The sequence below is a fragment of the Dasypus novemcinctus genome, chromosome 7 (genome assembly GCF_030445035.2).
Source record: "Dasypus novemcinctus isolate mDasNov1 chromosome 7, mDasNov1.1.hap2, whole genome shotgun sequence".
Lineage (NCBI taxonomy): Eukaryota > Metazoa > Chordata > Mammalia > Cingulata > Dasypodidae > Dasypus > Dasypus novemcinctus.
In genome coordinates this window covers 27,701,021-27,712,447 of record NC_080679.1, presented here as the reverse complement: position 1 = coordinate 27,712,447, position 11,427 = coordinate 27,701,021, and the positions used below count along the sequence as shown (strand labels likewise).

At 39.1% G+C, this 11,427-nt stretch overlaps 1 non-coding gene and 1 pseudogene across 1 annotated transcript; one reads left to right on the top strand and one right to left on the bottom strand.

The window, feature by feature from the left end:
• Nucleotides 1-784: 784 nt before the first annotated feature.
• On the top strand, nucleotides 785-2,974 carry LOC101445259 (uncharacterized). Its single transcript, XR_009186476.2, has 4 exons — nucleotides 785-841; nucleotides 1,438-1,520; nucleotides 1,982-2,110; nucleotides 2,856-2,974. It is a non-coding gene; the product is annotated as an uncharacterized protein (transcript).
• Nucleotides 2,975-10,402: 7,428 nt separating this feature from the next.
• On the bottom strand, nucleotides 10,403-11,011 carry LOC131279286 (V-type proton ATPase subunit G 1 pseudogene; annotated as a pseudogene).
• Between the last annotated feature and the right edge of the window lie 416 nt (nucleotides 11,012-11,427).

Here is an 11,427-nt window from a genome sequence, read left to right as displayed (position 1 = left end):
GAACGTACTTGCTTTGTAGGAATTGGGAAATATGTGTAAGATAATACTGCGGTTTGATGCGTCTGTTAACAGTTGCTTATTGCTATAGTTTGTAATCAGGGTAAACCTGTTGGAGAGACACGCCCCACTCTCCACCTCCTCCCACCCAGTGCCCAACCCCCGCCCCCCGAGTCACCCCAAACATTCCCCAGCAGGCCGACGGGAAGCCTCGCATTGGCGGGATTTCCGAGGAAACCTCCAGACCATAGAGCTTAGTTCCTAGATGAGCCTCCCCCTCGCTACTTCCGCTCGTCAGGCTAAAATCGCGCCTGCGTACTACGCTTCTTCCTCTCTCGGCTCGGAGTTGGTTCGCGGAGACATGGTGAGTTGGGCTCCAGAGGCGGCCTAGACTTTATCCGCACACATCTGCCCTTCTCTTCGCCCTAACCCATCTCTGCTGGCAGGCCCTGGCTTGTATCTTCTCCAGTTTCCGTGCCCTCGCCTCGGCCTGAGACACCACTTCCCTCTGGGACGCAGACCGCGGCAGAGGGGCGGGGGTGACTCGGCGGGGCCTGACCCGTCGCTGGTTTTAATCGGGTTGAATTGGGGAGAGCTGGGTCACGGGCGGGGGGCGGGTTGCGCTTGAAGGCGCCGGTACCTGGGGTGGGGTCTCCGTTCTTTAGTCCCAACCCTAAATATTGAATGGCTTTTAAAAATTTCTCCCGTCTACCAGGCGAAACGCACCAAGAAGGTTGGAATCGTTGGTAAATACGGAACCCGATATGGCGCCTCCCTTCGGAAAATGGTGAAGAAAATTGAAATCAGCCAGCACGCCAAGTACACTTGCTCTTTCTGTGGCAAGGTAAGGTGGTCTCTGGTAGGGCGACGGAGGTCCAGTTTAAAGGTAATTTATAAACGGTGTGCTTGCTGATTCTTTGTCATTCAGCAGTTAAAATTGCACATACATTATCAGTTTCGTGGCCAGAGTATTGATAATTTTAAATTTTCGTGAAACGTTTTTCATTCAGAGAAAACCATTTAGGAACTGAAAGATAAAATTTGGCAAAGAGCCCCAACCTAATCAAAACCTCCTTTGTGGAGAATAAGTCTGTTGGTTTGGTCTGCTCACGGTGTATCAAACACCCGTTACATCTTAACAACTACTTCTGTTGTTATAGAGATTTTTAATTAGTAAATATTGGGACTTTTACTGTATGCAGAAGTACTCTTATTAAAAACAATTTTTTGCTTTTGTTTTCTTGGGGGGGCTGGTGAGGGGATTCTGTAACATACCTGGCAGTGTCACTACGATGAAAGCAAATTTTGTGGACTTGAAGGGATTAGATACATATATTATATTATAAAATACAATAGCATTTTCTTGTATAATTTAGGCTCCAGGATGCTCATAAAAAGAAAATACTTTTTGTTCATAGAGAAAATGTATTATTTTTGTAGACCAAAATGAAGAGAAAAGCTGTGGGGATATGGCATTGTGGTTCCTGCATGAAAACAGTAGCTGGTGGTGCCTGGACCTACAAGTAAGTCCTTTAGGAATTTGGAATTGTGGGGCCACAGGAGGCAAATCCCAGGTTTGACTCTGGATGGGCTGGCTTTAAGTCTTATTTGTTGGTTTCAGGCTTGACAAGCCTAGGAAAGTAAATGATGCTTTTTCAGCTGTCTTGAGAGTTAGAAATATTACCAGTTTTCCTAAGAACATAAAACTACTAAAAGTAGAAGTCTGAATCACGTATAACTTTAGAATTTTATAGAGCTACTGGGGTCATTATCAGCATGATCGTGTGGGATTGAATGTTGGCTTGAATTGCAAGGTTTTAATAAAAGCTGTTGTCAGCTTATAACTGTACTTGGAAACTTGGCCATCAGGACCACCATGTCTTTGTCATTCTAAACAGTAGTTTTTTTGACTTATTCAGCTCTTAACCTGACAGGGCCAGGTGATGTTGCTGAGGCAAACCTCTCTGTTGGTTGTTGCTTACAGTGACTTGTGCTGATGTATTTCTGGAAATTAAAGCCACACTTGGAAATCATCTCTGATTCTGAAGTCTGAGGTGTTCTTCTCTAGCCACTGTATAGACTTGTGCTATCCAAAACAATTGCCTCATAAAATGTGAGTGGTGTGATTGAGGGATTGAATTTTTTAATTTAAATTTAAAACTGAAGCAGTGTAAAATACTGAAATGATAATGTTTGGTATGTGCAGGAAAATTGATTTCACCTCTTTTTTAAATGTAACTACTAGAAGATTTAAAATTACACGTGATTTGCCTTATATTTCTGTTGGATACCACTGGTTTAGACCTTCACCTTTTTTGAGACAATAGCTTTGAAAAATTATTTGGATAATGTAAATTATTTAAACACCTTGTGGGTGTTTTGTGAGGGCAAGGTGGAAAATGGGGGCGAGAGTCCTGTTTTCTTCTAATAGTAAAATGAATTAGCATCCATATTCCTATACTATGGGATGGTGAAGTGTTTTTCAAGTACAGTTCTTGAATCATTTGATTTTTTAAAAAAATTTTTTTAGCTACATTAATAGACATCTTTTTAAAATGTATTTTACTCTTTATTGCAAGACCTAGTAAGACATTCTCTTAAAAGAATGCTGTTTTGTGGTTTAGGAGCCACTAATCTTGAGCAGTAGTCTAGTGTTGGTTGGATTTCTGGATTAATGCAGCAAAGTTTTGCTAGAGCAGTCTGCTTAATAGTGTAGTTTTTGAGTCATATTTGGGGAAATAAAAAGAGAGACCTTAATATTGGGATTGTAATGTAAAAATGATGCAAATCTACTTACTTGCCATTTTATGCTTACATAGCTAAATTATATTGGAAACCAAAATTGTTTGTCTTTTCAGCACCACCTCTGCAGTCACAGTAAAGTCTGCCATCAGGAGACTGAAGGAATTGAAAGACCAGTAGGAGCACCACAATTTGGACCATCTCTAGCCTGTAATAAATGGGTTAATTTATGTAACACCTTGGTTTGCTAATTGTATTTATTTGACATTTTGATTTCCATTGACTTAATTTTGCTTTCTCAAAAGAGACTTGGAAATGAATGTTATTCTAGTTTATATTGGAAAAACACACTGAAATGATTATCCTAAATCCAGTCAAATGATGTGACTTAACAAGAATATAATAAGCCTCATAGGTTAGGTTTGTGTCTTAGCTTTTTACAAATTGTTCTTGCCATTTCGATTTCTTTGAGATATTTTGGTATAAATTGGGCAAACATTTTTAAATCTAAATGTTTTCCTGCTAACAATAGATGGAACCACATTGAGGTCATTTTTGCAAGTCAGGACTGTTAACTTTGTTTCACCTACTGGTCAACCTAATTCTTCTGATTGATTCTAAATCATAGTTAATATTTTTTAACTGTTTCTGAAGGTAGGGTAGTATATACTGCCTCTTTACTTTTGATGCTTTGTTTGACCACACACTATCTCAGCATCTTCAGAAAACAGTATGAAACAGTTTCGGAAAAAAATGTTGCAAGTATCTACCTGTCTTTAGTTTTCAATTTTGACACTAGGTTTCACAGGACTTAATTATTGGAGTTTATATAGTTGATGGATAGTGCCTTTGGGTAATAGGTTCCTACGTCACAGTAAGAGAAAACTAAGCTTGGGGGAAACTTAGGGGTCACAGTTAGTTATGATTATGAGTGATCTTTCCTTAATCATCATTTTTCAGCCTATCTGCCAGTTTTGCATGTGTACCTCTTAACATTATAGCTCCACCCATGGTATTGACTCCTCAGGATCTTAACTGTTATGTCTCATCTTTTCTCCATTCTGGAGTCAGAATAATCCTTAAAATGCAAATCTAATATGGCAAAAATACAGATTTTCTTTACCCCTTAGAATAGAGTGGAAGCCTATGACTCTACATAGGCTGGCCCTTACCTTCTCTAACTTTGTCTTTTGCTCATTACTGGCTTTTAGTACTATGCACAGACTCTTCTCTTCACCTGAACTCTAACTCTGCCTCAGGTAGTTCTCCTGCTCTCTTGGTCAAGCTCCCGTTAAACCTGTGATTGTGGTTAAAATATTTTTGGGTGTTTATTGGGATTATTTTATTGTTACCCTCATTGGAGAGTGGCTTACTGTGGTATCTCCAGTACCTAGCAGAGGTCACATATATGGAACTGCATGTAAGGAAAGGATGACATGGAGCGGCCTAGAACTTCCATCAGTCTTCTTGCCTAAGAGATACACTGTCTTGTACCTATAGCTTTGTTCTCATTTCTAATAACTGAACTTCCTCAACTAGCTGACTTGTTCAGACCAGAAATACTCAACCGATAGAGTAAATGGAGCCAGTCAGATTCTCTTTAGAGAATTTGAATTATGACACAGGAGTTGAGTCATTAATGGTAGAGGTGGGTTCTGGAAAAGTCCGTCCATGAGCAGCTGCCAGAATCAAAGAGCTACCTCAATTCTTGTTTCAGCTAGAGCTTAGACTTCAGCTCTAGCTGACGAAACAAAGGATATTATTTATCTGAGGTAATAGAGTTGCTCATAGGATTGAAGAACTAAAGGGCCAGGTTTATAAGGGACCAGGGCATTTCCACAGGTAACAGTGGGAGAAGCTGAGAGACAGTCTCCTTAAGGAATCACCAGTAGTGAGCAGTAGAACTGTGTTTACTGCTTTGACACTACAGGAATCAAAAACGTGAAGGGGAAAGTCAACTCTTAATTGGAGTCTCATTTCCATTCCTTTGGCATTTTAGTTAATACTCTCATCCAGACTAGACTGCATGTGATAGAGAAGGAAATCACAGAGATTGGCTGTAATTTTAGGAGAACAAGTGTCCCTAACAGCAAACTTGAATTATTCTGATTGTATTCTTACTTAATCTATTTTTACAAGCCAGTTCATTTGAAAGTAACTCTCCTTGCATCTTGTCACTTAAACCACCTGACAGATAGCAACTCCTGAAAATACAAGGCTGCAAGAACGCACTGTAAATTGTTGAGCAGTTTTCCCCCATTGGACCTTGAGGCCATATAGAATAGTGGCTTTTGGAGATCAGATGATAAATGGTTCTTGGATTGAATCCATTTTACAGTGGGTAATGTAGAACAATGGCTCCGTTCTGTGGTTTTTGTTCCATTCTAAGAACGTATATATAATTGGGGACTCGATTTACTTTAAAACTGGAAAAATCCCATCATATGTCCCTTGGTCCATGGAGAGAGGGCAGTTAGAGCTGGAAAGCTCAAGTGAAAACCTCTAGAATTGCCCTCCTTACAAACGAAGGAATAAAAAAGAAAAGAGAGGCCCCAGGAGCCAAGGAATCCTCGTTAGCCAGAAGCTGATAGCAATAAGGCAAAGGGGAAGACTAGCGGACGCAGCCATGTGCCTGATCATCACAGCTTGGTGAGAAAGTTTTTTCTCATGATGCCTTGATTTGGACACTTTCATGGCCTTAGAACTAAGATTTTAACCAAATCCCATTATGAAAGCCAACCCATTTCTAGTATATTGCTTTGTAGTTCTTGTACATTGAGTCCAAAATTACTGACTTAATTACATTTTATATATATATGCCTTTTAGAGTCTGTAGAAAGTAAAAAAATGGAGTTACAAACGAGAAATGTGGTAGTACTAGCTTTCATATTTACACACTATTACCTTTCCCAGAGATCCTTATTTCTTCAAATGGCTTTGATCATTTGTCTAGTGTGTGTCCTTTCAACCTACAGAACTCTCTTTAGCGTCTTTTTTAGGACTGGTCTAGTGGTGACAAACTTGCTCAACTTTGAGTTTTTATTTTTTTAAAGATTTATTTATTTTTCCCTCCTTCCCTTCCTCCAACCCTGCTGTTTTTGCTGTGTACTCAACTTCATTAAAAATCTGGGCATGTCTTAATATCTTATTTTTGAAGACATTTTTGCCAGATAAAGAATTATTGGTTAGCCATTTTTTTTGCTTTCAGGCACTATTATCCTACTGTCTTCTTGCCTCCATGGTTTCTAATGAGAAATTGACATTTAAACTTACTGAGGCACCCTTGTATGTGACACATTGCTTCTTGTGGCTTTCAGAATTCTTGCTTTACGTCTTGGATTCAACAGTTTGGTTAAAATACATTGCAGTGTGGGTTTATTTTTGGAGTTTGTTTAGCATCATGGACATACATATTCATGTCTTTTCTTAAGTTGGGGAAGTTTTCCGCCATTATTTCTTTGAATCTTCTCCCTGCTCCTTTCTTCTCCTGAGATTCCCCCAATATATATAGGTATACTTGATTGTGTTCCATGGTTTCCTCAGGCTCTGTTCACTATTCTTCATTCTCCTTCTCAGACTTGATGATTTCAGTTAGTTTATCTTCAAATTCTTGGATTCTTTGTTCTGCCAGCTCCAATCTACGATTCAGTCTCTAGGGTGTTTTAAATTTCTATTACTATGGTCTTCAGCTCTGTTAAGGTTCCTTTTCATAATTTCTTTCTGAACAACAAAAATAAACACTTTTCCCAGTCTTTGCAGATAGACCTGTGTGAGTACTCTCCTTCAGAGCTTATCCAGTGAGTTTAGAGAATAGCTCCAGGCCAAAGTATAGAGGCCACCCTGATCCTTTCTGCTAGTATGTTTTTGTTTTGGGATCCACTTGTGGCCCTGGGATTTCCCCCATTTTCACAGATATGAATATCCCTTCTTCCCTAGGAAATTGTTTCCACATGCTCCCAGGCACTGTACTGTATATTCTACAGCCTCATCCCTTACCGCAGGCAGCCACTTGACTCCCAGTGGGAGAGCTGGATAAAATGACTCCAACATACAGGGCATTCTGGGACAGCAGGTCCCTCAGGCTACCACCAAACAGATTGGGCCAGACATACATGCTCCCAATATGTGCACAAGGGTTCTCTGCTTCCTCCGGAACTGAGAGCAGGGATGCACAATGGGAGTTTAGGCCAGCTCCGCTCTGAGCTGGTGGCAGTGGAGGTGGGGCCAGCTAAGGACTTTCAAGATCCTACCACTTTTTAAAAAATTTTTTCTTTATTAGAGAAATTGTGCAATTACAGAATAATCATACATAAAATAAAGGATTCCCATATGTCACCCCACACCAACACCTTGCATTGGTGTGGAACATTTGTTAGAATTGATGATAGTACATTTTTTATAACTGTACTATTAAAGTTCATGGTTTAACCTAGGGTTCACTGTTAGTGTAGTGTAGTTTCATTGATTTAAAAAACTTTTTTACTCTGTTGCCCTATATACAATCTAACATTTCCCCTTTTAATAATATTTAGATAGATATTTCAGTGACATTAATTGCATTCACAATATTGTGCTACCATCACCATCATCCATTACCAAAACATATCCATCATTCCAAATAGGAACCCTTAACTTACTATTCCCTATCTCCACTCCATCCCTTGGTAACCCATATTCTAGATTCTGACTCTTATTTAAAAATTTGCTTATTCCAGTTGTCAAATCAATGAGATCATGCAATATTTGTCCTTTTGTGTCTGGCTTATTTCATTCAACATGACGTCTTCAAGGTTCATCCATGTCACATGTATCAGGACTTCATTGCTTTATTCCTTTTTATGGCTGAATAATGTTCCATTTGTATATATACTACATTTTGCTAATCCATTCATCGGTTGATGGACACTTGGGATTCTTCCATCTTTTGGCAATTGTTAATAATGACACTGGGAACATTGGTGCGCAAACATCTGTTCAAGCCCCAGCTTTCAGTTCTTTGGGGTAAATACCTAGTAGTGTGAATGCTGAGTCATGGTAGTTCTATATTTAGTTTTTTGAGGAACTGCCAAACTTCCACAGTAGCTGCACCATCGTACATTGCCACCAGCCGTGAATAAATATGCCTATTTCTCCACATCCTCTCAACACTTCTTTTTTTAAAATAGCCATTCTAATGGATGTGAAATGATATCTCGTGGTTTTAATTTGCATTTCCCTGATGGCTAATGATGTTAAGCATCTTTTCGTATGCTTTCTGACCATTTGTATGTGCTGTATGTAGAGATACCTGTTCAAGTGTTTTGCCCATTTTTAAATTGGGTTTGTCTTTTTTGTTATTAAATTGAAGGATTTCTTTATATATAATAGATATTAATCCTTTATTGGATATGTGGTTTCCAAATATTCTTTGCCATTGTGTAAGTTATCTTTTTTAAATAAAATTTTATTGAAGCAAATATTAAAATTTGTGAGGGAAGCAAATTTGGTCAAATGGATATGGCGTCTGCCTACCACATTGGGGGTCCAACCAAGGTTCAAACCCAGGGCCTCCTGACCCATGTGATGAGCTGGCCCACGCACAGTGCTGATGGCGTGCAAGGAGTGCCCTACCATGCAGGGGTGTGCCCCGCAAGGAGTGCGCCCCATAAGGAGAGCCGCCTAGCAGGAAAAAAGTGCAGCCTGCCCAGGAATGGCACTGCACACACACAAAGCTGATGCAGCAAGATGACGCAACAAAATGAGACACAGATTCTGGGTGCCGCTGACAGGAATATAAGTGGACACGGAAGAACACACAGCAAATGGACACATGAAGCAGACAACTGGGTGGGGGAGGGCTGTGGGGAAGGGAAGAGAAATTTTTAAAAATGTGTGAATTTACAAAATAAACATGCATCTCATCGTACAAGGCTCCCATATATATCATCACCACCTTGCATCGTTGTGAAACATTTGTTATAAACTATGAAAGAGCATCATCAAAATACTACTACTAATCACCGGACATTGTAAATCCTCACAGGGCCCACTGGATGGACTGGAGGAGAGTATGGGCCATGATGTGAACCATTGTCTATGAGGTGCAGAGGTGCCCAAAGATGTACTTACCAAATCCAATGGATGTGTCATGATGATGGGAACGAGTGTTGTTGGGGGGGGGAGAGGGGGGGTGGGGGGGTGGGGTTGAATGGGACCTCACATATATATTTTTAATGTAATATTATTACAAAGTCAATAAAAAAATTTAAAAAAAGCAAAACAAAATATTACTACTAACTATAGCCCATATCTTACATTTGGTGTTTTTCCACCCAATCCACCCAATTATTAATATCCTTTATTAGTATTATATATTTTGTTATTGTTTATGAGAAAATGTTCTCGTATTTGTCCTGTTAGCCATAGTCCGTCGTCCACCATTGAATTCCCTATATTCTACAGTCCCGTGCATTGCACAATCCATTCAGTGTATATCTGGCTCTATTTCATCACAGTTATACTGTCATCACCTCAGTCAGTTTTAGATCATTTTCATTACTCCAAAAGGAAAAAATTCCATATGTAGGTTGCCTTTTTTACTTTTATGATAAAGTCCCTTTGAGGAATAAAAGGTTTTGACTTTGATGAGGTTCCATTTCTTTTTTGTTGCTTGTTCTTTGGGTATAAAGTCTGGAAAACCATTTCCTAACACAAGATCCTGAAAATGCTCCCTTATGTTTTCTTCCAGCAGTTTGATAATTCTAGCTCTTATATTTAGGTCTTTGATCCACTTTGAGATTATTTTTTGTATGTGGTAAGACGTAGGGGGCTTCTTTTGCAAACAAAGACTCAGTTTTCTAGCACCAATTGTTAAGACTTTTCCCAATTGAGTGGTCTTTGGCACTTTGCCAAAAATCAGTGACTGTGAGGATTGATTTCTGAGTTCTTGAGTCTATGTCATTGGTCTATATGTCTGTCCTTTTGCTGGTACCATACTGTTTTAATTACTGTGGCTTTGTAATAAGTTTTAAGATTGGGGAGTGTGAGTCCTCCAACTTTATTGTTTTTCCAGATGGCTTTAGATATTGGGAGCCCCTTACCCTTCCATATAAATTTGATGATGGGATTTTTTATTTCTGCAAAAATGGTTGTTGGAATTTTGATTGGAATTGCATTGAATCTATAGATTGCTTTGGATAGTATTGACATTTTAATGGTATTTAGTCTTCCAATCTATGAACACAGACTATCCTTCCATTTCTTTAAGTCTTTAAGTTCTTTTAGCAATGTTTTGTAGTTTTTTGTATACAAATTCTGTGGTTAGTATTTTTTTTGCATGACAAAGAATCTTTACTTTTAAATGATTAACAGTACATTAAGCAATAACATATAATAAGTTTTGAATTCTATCTAGTAATTTTTATTAAAAGAAACTAAAAGCAGCTGAGTTATTCTAGTATTCATTGTTCAAACTTAGCCAGAAAGGACTACTTTAAGGTTGGCTGTTGCTTCACACACGTTACAAATGACTGTTTCCTACTTTTTCATAGATAAAGCCCCTGACTGTTAAGAAAGCCTTAGGGAAATAAAACATTTAAACTCTTTCTTTCTTTAAATGTGCTTTTTGGTACTAGATCTAAGAAAGAAAAAGTCAATATTGCCACATATGTAGCCTGAGCTAAATGGCAAAGGAAATCAGACAACATATACCCATTAAATTTATAAGAAACAGGAGGTAAAAAGATGAAATTCTTTGGATAAGCTCTAAGTCTATACAAAGAACCTAGATTTGCTACTCTAAAAAGTGAAAGGACCTACTACATAATATACAGAAATAAGTTAATGCCTTTCCCCAAGAATATAACTCTAGCTTTGCTGAAGCTTCACATTCCATGTGAAGGCATCTAAAATGCCCACCCATGGAACAGGCACTCCTTCTCCCCTATCCATTTATGTGGTAGTTTTCATGGATTTCTGGTCGGATGTCACAGACAAAGGCCAAGAGGTTATCCAGAACTTCGTCCCTGTTCTGCTGGAAGAAGTTCTGGAGGATGGTCATCTTCTCCTGGTTCTCCTCCACTTCAGTGCTACAGCTGCTGTGGGATCCCAGAGCCGCAGCTTCCTTGGCCTAGAACTCCTCCCTCTGCAGGCGGTACTGTTCAATCTCAGCCTGAGCTGCTTCTTTGGCCTGCTTCAGCCTCCGGTTCTTTCCCTTGCGAGCCTCAGACACCTTCTCGGCAGTGCGCTTCTCCGCCTGCAGGAGCTACTGGATGCCCTGCGACTGAGAAGCCATGGTGGCAGGGCGTTTTATTCCTAGATATTTGATTCTCTTAGTTGCAATTGTGAATAAAATCTTTTTTCTTTTTTCTTTTTTTTTAATCTTGATGTCTTCTTCTGATTGTTCATTGCTTGTACATAGAAACACAGTTTTTGGGTGTTGGTTTTGTACCTTGCCACTTGGCTGAACTCATTTATTAGCTCAAAGACAGGAGTTCTCAACCATTTTTGTTCCACAGACCCCTTTGCCAGTCAAGAGAAAACCACAGACGCCTTCTTAGAATGTAGCAGGAGATAGTTTTATGACACTCAACTAGTATCAGGTCTAGTAACTACTGTAATTTTGAAGTGTAGGTGAGTGTCAACAATTTTTCAAGATATGCAACAACTGTTAATGTGATATGAAATGAATACTGCTGTAATTTATTGCAT